Here is an 8,386-nt window from a genome sequence, read left to right as displayed (position 1 = left end):
GTGAGGGTACCCCAGGAGAGTTCCAAATGTGTGTGGGTAGAATATATAGCCCACAGGATAAAATTGAAAAAAATGTTTAAAAATTTTTTTTCTTGATTTTAGTCATTTTTCCACCATTTATCAGACTTTCAGATAGGGGAAATGTCAGTGAACATTCCGATTTCAGTTCCAGAGCGATTCACCCAATGAGTCCTTGATATTTAGTCGTTTTCAGCCAATGTTCTGGATTTTTGAAAATTTAACTTTTTTCTGAAAATATCCACTAAATGAGGGCATAATATGTGTGAGGGTACCCCAGGAGAGTTCCAAATGTGTGTGGGTAGAATATAAATCCCACGGGGATAAAATTGAACAAAGTTTAAAAAAAATTTTTTTTAGACTTAGTAATTTTTCCGGCGTTCATCAGACTTTCAGATAGGGGAAATGTCAGTGAGCATTCCGATTTCAAATCAAGAGTGATTCGCCCAATGAGTCCTTGATATTTAGTCGTTTTCTGCCAATTTTCTGGATTTTTGAAAATTTCACTTTTTTGTGAAAATATCCACTAAATGAGGGAATAATATGTGTGAGGGTACCCCAGGAGAGTTCCAAATGTGTGTGGGTAGAATATATATCCCACGGGGGTAAAATTGAAAAAATTTGAAAAAAAATTTTTTTTGGACTTAGTCATTTTTCCGGCGTTCATCAGACTTTCAGATAGGGGAAATGTCAGTGAGCATTCCGATTTCAAATCAAGAGTGATTCGCCCAATGAGTCCTTCATATTTAGTCGTTTTCTGCCAATTTTCTGGATTTTTGAAAATTTCACTTTTTTGTGAAAATATCCACTAAATGAGGGCATAATATGTGTGAGGGTACCCCAGGAGAGTTCCAAATTTGTGTGGGTAGAATATATATCCCACGGGGGTAAAATTGAAAAAATTTGAAAAAAAATTTTTTTTGGACTTAGTCATTTTTCTGGCGTTCATCAGACTTTCAGATAGGGGAAATGTCAGTGAGCATTCCGATTTCAAATCAAGAGTGATTCGCCCAATGAGTCCTTGATATTTAGTCGTTTTCTGCCAATTTTCTGGATTTTTGAAAATTTCACTTTTTTGTGAAAATATCCACTAAATGAGGGAATAATATGTGTGAGGTTACCCCAGGAGAGTTCCAAATTTGTGTGGGTAGAATATATATCCCACAGGGGTAAAATTGAAAAAAGTTTAAAAAAAATTTTTTTGGGACTTAGTCATTTTTCCGGCGTTCATCAGACTTTCAGATAGGGGAAATGTGAGTGAGCGTTCCGATTTCAGTTCCAGAGCGATTCGCCCAATGAGTCCTTGATATTTAGTCGTTTTCAGCCAATTTTCTGGATTTTTGAAAATTTCACTTTTTTGTGAAAATATCCACTAAATGAGGGAATAATATGTGTGAGGGTACCCCAGAAGAGTTCCAAATGTGTGTGGGTAGAATATATATCCCACGGGGGTAAAATTGAAAAAAGTTTAAAAAAAAATTTATTTGGACTTAGTAATTTTTCCGGCGTTCATCAGACTTTCAGATAGGGGAAATGTCAGTGAGCATTCCGATTTCAAATCAAGAGTGATTCGCCCAATGAGTCCTTGATATTTAGTCGTTTTCTGCCAATTTTCTGGATTTTTGAAAATTTCACTTTTTTGTGAAAATATCCACTAAATGAGGGCATAATATGTGTGAGGGTACCCCAGGAGAGTACCAAATTTGTGTGGGTAGAATATATATCCCACGGGGGTAAAATTGAAAAAATTTGAAAAAAAATTTTTTTTGGACTTAGTCATTTTTCCGGCGTTCATCAGACTTTCAGATAGGGGAAATGTCAGTGAGCATTCCGATTTCAAATCAAGAGTGATTCGCCCAATGAGTCCTTGATATTTAGTTGTTTTCTGCCAATTTTCTGGATTTTTGAAAATTTCACTTTTTTGTGAAAATATCCACTAAATGAGGGAATAATATGTGTGAGGGTACCCCAGGAGAGTTCCAAATTTGTGTGGGTAGAATATATATCCCACAGGGGTAAAATTGAAAAAAGTTTAAAAAAAAATTTTTTGGGACTTAGTCATTTTTCCGGCGTTCATCAGACTTTCAGATAGGGGAAATGTGAGTGAGCGTTCCGATTTCAGTTCCAGAGCGATTCGCCCAATGAGTCCTTGATATTTAGTCGTTTTCAGCCAATGTTCTGGATTTTTGAAAATTTAACTTTTTTCTGAAAATATCCACTAAATGAGGGCATAATATGTGTGAGGGTACCCCAGGAGAGTTCCAAATGTGTGTGGGTAGAATATAAATCCCACGGGGATAAAATTGAACAAAGTTTAAAAAAATTTTTTTTTGGACTTAGTAATTTTTCCGGCGTTCATCAGACTTTCAGATAGGGGAAATGTCAGTGAGCATTCCAATTTCAGTTCCCGAGCGATTCGCCCAATGAGTCCTTGATATTTAGTCGTTTTCTGCCAATTTTCTGGATTTTTGAAAATTTCACTTTTTTTGTGAAAATATCCACTAAATGATGGAATAATATGTGTGAGGGTACCCCAGGAGAGTTCCAAATGTGTGTGGGTAGAATATATATCCCAAGGGGATAAAATTGAAAAAAGTTGAAAAAAATTTTTTTTTGGACTTAGTAATTTTTCCGGCGTTCATCAGACTTTCAGATAGGGGAAATGTCAGTGAGCATTCTGATTTCAGTTCCAGAGCAATTCGCCCAATGAGTCCTTGATATTTAGTCGTTTTCAGCCAATTTTCTGGATTTTTGAAAATTTCACTTTTTTGTGAAAATATCCACTAAATGAGGGAATAATATGTGTGAGGGTACCCCAGGAGAGTTTCAAATGTGTGTGGGTAGAATATATATCCCAAGGGGATAAAATTGAAAAAAGTTTAGAAAATTTTTTATTGGACTTAGTAATTTTTCCGGCGTTCATCAGACTTTCAGATAGGGGAAATGTCAGTGAGCATTCCGATTTCAGTTCCAGAGCGATTCGCCCATTGAGTCATTGATATTTAGTCGTTTTCAGCCAATTTTCTGGATTTTTGAAAATTTCACTTTTTTGTGAAAATATCCACTAAATGAGGGAATAATATGTGTGAGGGTACACCAGAAGAGTTCCAAATGTGTGTGGGTAGAATATCTATCCCACGGGGGTAAAATTGAAAAAAGTTTAAAAAAAATTTTTTTGGGACTTAGTAATTTTTCCGGCATTCATCAGACTTTCAGATAGGGGAAATGTCAGTGAGCATTCTGATTTCAGTTCCAGAGCGATTCGCCCAATGAGTCCTTGATATTTAGTCATTTTCAGCCAATGATCTGGATTTTTGAAAATTTAACTTTTTTCTGAAAATATCCACTAAATGAGGGCATAATATGTGTGAGGGTACCCCAGGAGAGTTCCAAATGTGTGTGGGTAGAATATAAATCCCACGGGGATAAAATTGAAAAAAGTTTAAAAAAAATATTTTTTGGACTTAGTAATTTTTCCGGCGTTCATCAGACTTTCAGATAGGGGAAATGTCAGTGAGCATTCTGATTTCAGTTCCAGAGCGATTCGCCCAATGAGTCCTTGATATTTAGTCGTTTTCAGCCAATTTTCTGGATTTTTGAAAATTTCACTTTTTTGTGAAAATATCCACTAAATGAGGGAATAATATGTGTGAGGGTACCCCAGAAGAGTTCCAAATGTGTGTGGGTAGAATATATATCCCATGGGGGTAAAATTGAAAAAAGTTTAAAAAAAAATTTTTTTGGACTTAGTAATTTTTCCGGCGTTCATCAGACTTTCAGATAGGGGAAATGTCAGTGAAGCATTCCGATTTCAGTTCCAGAGCGATTCGCCCAATGAGTCCTTGATATTTAGTCGTTTTCAGCCAATTTTATGGATTTTTGAAAATTTCACTTTTTTGTGAAAATATCCACTAAATTGGGGAATAATATGTGTGAGGGTACCCCAGGAGAGTTCCAAATGTGTGTGGGTAGAATATATATCCCACAGGATAAAATTGAAAAAAATGCTTAAAAATTTTTTTTCTTGGACTTAGTAATTTTTCCGGCGTTCATCAGACTTTCAGATAGGGGAAATGTCAGTGATCATTCTGATTTCAGTTCCAGAGCAATTCGCCCAATGAGTCCTTGATATTTAGTCGTTTTCAGCCAATTTTCTGGATTTTTGAAAATTTCACTTTTTTGTGAAAATATCCACTAAATGAGGGAATAATATGTGTGAGGGTACCCCAGGAGAGTTCCAAATTTGTGTGGGTAGAATATATATCCCACGGGGGTAAAATTGAAAAAAGTTGAAAAAAAATTTTTTTGGGACTTAGTCATTTTTCCGGCGTTCATCAGACTTTCAGATAGGGGAAATGTGAGTGACCGTTCCGATTTCAGTTCCAGAGCGATTCGCCCAATGAGTCCTTGATATTTAGTCGTTTTCAGCCAATGTTCTGGATTTTTGAAAATTTCACTTTTTTGTGAAAATATCCACTAAATGAGGGCATAATATGTGTGAGGGTACCCCAGGAGAGTTCCAAATGTGTGTGGGTAGAATATAAATCCCACGGGGATAAAATTGAACAAAGTTTAAAAAAATTTTTTTTTGGACTTAGTAATTTTTCCGGCGTTCATCAGACTTTCAGATAGGGGAAATGTCAGTGAGCATTCCAATTTCAGTTCCCGAGCTATTCGCCCAATGAGTCCTTGATATTTAGTCGTTTTCAGCCAATTTTCTGGATTTTTGAAAATTTCACTTTTTTGTGAAAATATCCACTAAATGAGGGAAAAATATGTGTGAGGGTACACCAGAAGAGTTCCAAATGTGTGTGGGTAGAATATATATCCCACGGGGGTAAAATTGAAAAAAGTTTAAAAAAAATTTTTTTGGGACTTAGTCATTTTTACGGCGTTTATCAGACTTTCAGATAGGGGAAATGTCAGTGAGCATTCCAATTTCAGTTCCCGAGCGATTCACCCAATGAGTCCTTGATATTTAGTCGTTTTCTGCCAATTTTTTGGATTTTTGAAAATTTCACTTTTTTGTGAAAATATCCACTAAATGATGGAATAATATGTGTGAGGGTACCCCAGGAGAGTTCCAAATGTGTGTGGGTAGAATATATATCCCAAGGGGATAAAATTGAAAAAAGTTGAAAAAAATTTTTTTTTGGACTTAGTAATTTTTCCGGCGTTCATCAGACTTTCAGATAGGGGAAATGTCAGTGAGCATTCTGATTTCAGTTCCAGAGCGATTCGCCCAATGAGTCCTTGATATTTAGTCGTTTTCAGCCAATTTTCTGGATTTTTGAAAATTTCACTTTTTGGTGAAAATATCCACTAAATGAGGGAATAATATGTGTGAGGGTACCCCAGAAGAGTTCCAAATGTGTGTGGGTAGAATATATATCCCACGGGGGTAAAATTGAAAAAAGTTTAAAAAAACATTTTTTTGGACTTAGTAATTTTTCCGGCGTTCATCAGACTTTCAGATAGGGGAAATGTCAGTGAAGCATTCCGATTTCAGTTCCAGAGCGATTCGCCCAATGAGTCCTTGATATTTAGTCGTTTTCAGCCAATGTTCTGGATTTTTGAAAATTTAACTTTTTTCTGAAAATATCCACTAAATGAGGGCATAATATGTGTGAGGGTACCCCAGGAGAGTTCCAAATGTGTGTGGGTAGAATATAAATCCCACGGGGATAAAATTGAACAAAGTTTAAAAAAATTTTTTTTTAGACTTAGTAATTTTTCCGGCGTTCATCAGACTTTCAGATAGGGGAAATGTCAGTGAGCATTCCGATTTCAAATCCAGAGTGATTCGCCCAATGAGTCCTTGATATTTAGTCGTTTTCTGCCAATTTTCTGGATTTTTGAAAATTTCACTTTTTTTGTGAAAATATCCACTAAATGAGGGAATAATATGTGTGATGGTACCCCAGAAGAGTTCCAAATGTGTGTGGGTAGAATATATATCCCATGGGGGTAAAATTGAAAAAAGTTTAAAAAAAAATTTTTTTGGACTTAGTAATTTTTCCGGCGTTCATCAGACTTTCAGATAGGGGAAATGTCAGTGAAGCATTCCGATTTCAGTTCCAGAGCGATTCGCCCAATGAGTCCTTGATATTTAGTCGTTTTCAGCCAATTTTATGGATTTTTGAAAATTTCACTTTTTTGTGAAAATATCCACTAAATTGGGGAATAATATGTGTGAGGGTACCCCAGGAGAGTTCCAAATGTGTGTGGGTAGAATATATATCCCACGGGGTAAAATTGAAAAAATTTGAAAAAAAATTTTTTTTGGACTTAGTAATTTTTCCGGCGTTTATCAGACTTTCAGATAGGGGAAATGTCAGTGAGCATTCCGATTTCAGTTCCAGAGCGATTCGCCCATTGAGTCATTGATATTTAGTCGTTTTCAGCCAATTTTCTGGATTTTTGAAAATTTCACTTTTTTGTGAAAATAACCACTAAATGATGGAATAATATGTGTGAGGGTACCCCAGGAGAGTTCCAAATGTGTGTGGGTAGAATATATATCCAACGGGGATAAAATTGAAAAAAGTTGAAAAAAAATTTTTTTTGGACTTAGTAATTTTTCCGGCGTTTATCAGACTTTCAGATAGGGGAAATGTCAGTGAGCATTCCGATTTCAGTTCCCGAGCGATTCGCCCAATGAGTCCTTGATATTTATTCGTTTTCTGTCAATTTTCTGGATTTTTGAAAATTTCACTTTTTTGAGAAAATATCCACTAAATGATGGAATAATATGTGTGAGGGTACCCCAGGAGAGTTCCAAATGTGTGTGGGTAGAATATATATCCAACGGGGATAAAATTGAAAAAAGTTGAAAAAAATTTTTTTTTAGACTTAGTAATGTTTCCGGCGTTTATCAGACTTTCAGATAGGGGAAATGTCAGTGAGCATTCCAATTTCAGTTCCCGAGCGATTCACCCAATGAGTCCTTGATATTTAGTAGTTTTCTGCCAATTTTTTGGATTTTTGAAAATTTCACTTTTTTGTGAAAATATCCACTAAATGATGGAATAATATGTGTGAGGGTACCCCAGGAGAGTTCCAAATGTGTGTGGGTAGAATATGTATCCCAAGGGGATAAAATTGAAAATAGTTGAAAAAAATTTTTTTTTGGACTTAGTAATTTTTCCGGCGTTCATCAGACTTTCAGATAGGGGAAATGTCAGTGAGCATTCTGATTTCAGTTCCAGAGCGATTCGCCCAATGAGTCCTTGATATTTAGTCGTTTTCAGCCAATTTTCTGGATTTTTGAAAATTTCACTTTTTGGTGAAAATATCCACTAAATGAGGGAATAATATGTGTGAGGGTACCCCAGAAGAGTTCCAAATGTGTGTGGGTAGAATATATATCCCACGGGGGTAAAATTGAAAAAAGTTTAAAAAAACATTTTTTTGGACTTAGTAATTTTTCCGGCGTTCATCAGACTTTCAGATAGGGGAAATGTCAGTGAAGCATTCCGATTTCAGTTCCAGAGCGATTCGCCCAATGAGTCCTTGATATTTAGTCGTTTTCAGCCAATGTTCTGGATTTTTGAAAATTTAACTTTTTTCTGAAAATATCCACTAAATGAGGGCATAATATGTGTGAGGGTACCCCAGGAGAGTTCCAAATGTGTGTGGGTAGAATATAAATCCCACGGGGATAAAATTGAACAAAGTTTAAAAAAATTTTTTTTTAGACTTAGTAATTTTTCCGGCGTTCATCAGACTTTCAGATAGGGGAAATGTCAGTGAGCATTCCGATTTCAAATCCAGAGTGATTCGCCCAATGAGTCCTTGATATTTAGTCGTTTTCTGCCAATTTTCTGGATTTTTGAAAATTTCACTTTTTTTGTGAAAATATCCACTAAATGAGGGAATAATATGTGTGAGGGTACCCCAGGAGAGTTCCAAATGTGTGTGGGTAGAATATATATCCCACAGGGGTAAAATTGAAAAAATTTGAAAAAAAATTTTTTTTGGACTTAGTAATTTTTCCGGCGTTTATCAGACTTTCAGATAGGGGAAATGTCAGTGAGCATTCCGATTTCAGTTCCAGAGCGATTCGCCCAATGAGTCCTTGATATTTAGTCGTTTTCAGCCAATTTTATGGATTTTTGAAAATTTCACTTTTTTGTGAAAATAACCACTAAATGATGGAATAATATGTGTGAGGGTACCCCAGGAGAGTTCCAAATGTGTGTGGGTAGAATATATATCCAACGGGGATAAAATTGAAAAAAGTTGAAAAAAAATTTTTTTTGGACTTAGTAATTTTTCCGGCGTTTATCAGACTTTCAGATAGGGGAAATGTCAGTGAGCATTCCGATTTCAGTTCCCGAGCGATTCGCCCAATGAGTCCTTGATATTT

The sequence above is a fragment of the Phyllobates terribilis genome, unplaced genomic scaffold, assembly GCF_046119375.1.
Source record: "Phyllobates terribilis strain yellow unplaced genomic scaffold, ASM4611937v1 Scaffold_31__1_contigs__length_13893835, whole genome shotgun sequence".
Taxonomy (NCBI): Eukaryota; Metazoa; Chordata; class Amphibia; order Anura; family Dendrobatidae; genus Phyllobates; species Phyllobates terribilis.
Note: the sequence above shows the minus strand (reverse complement) of the source record.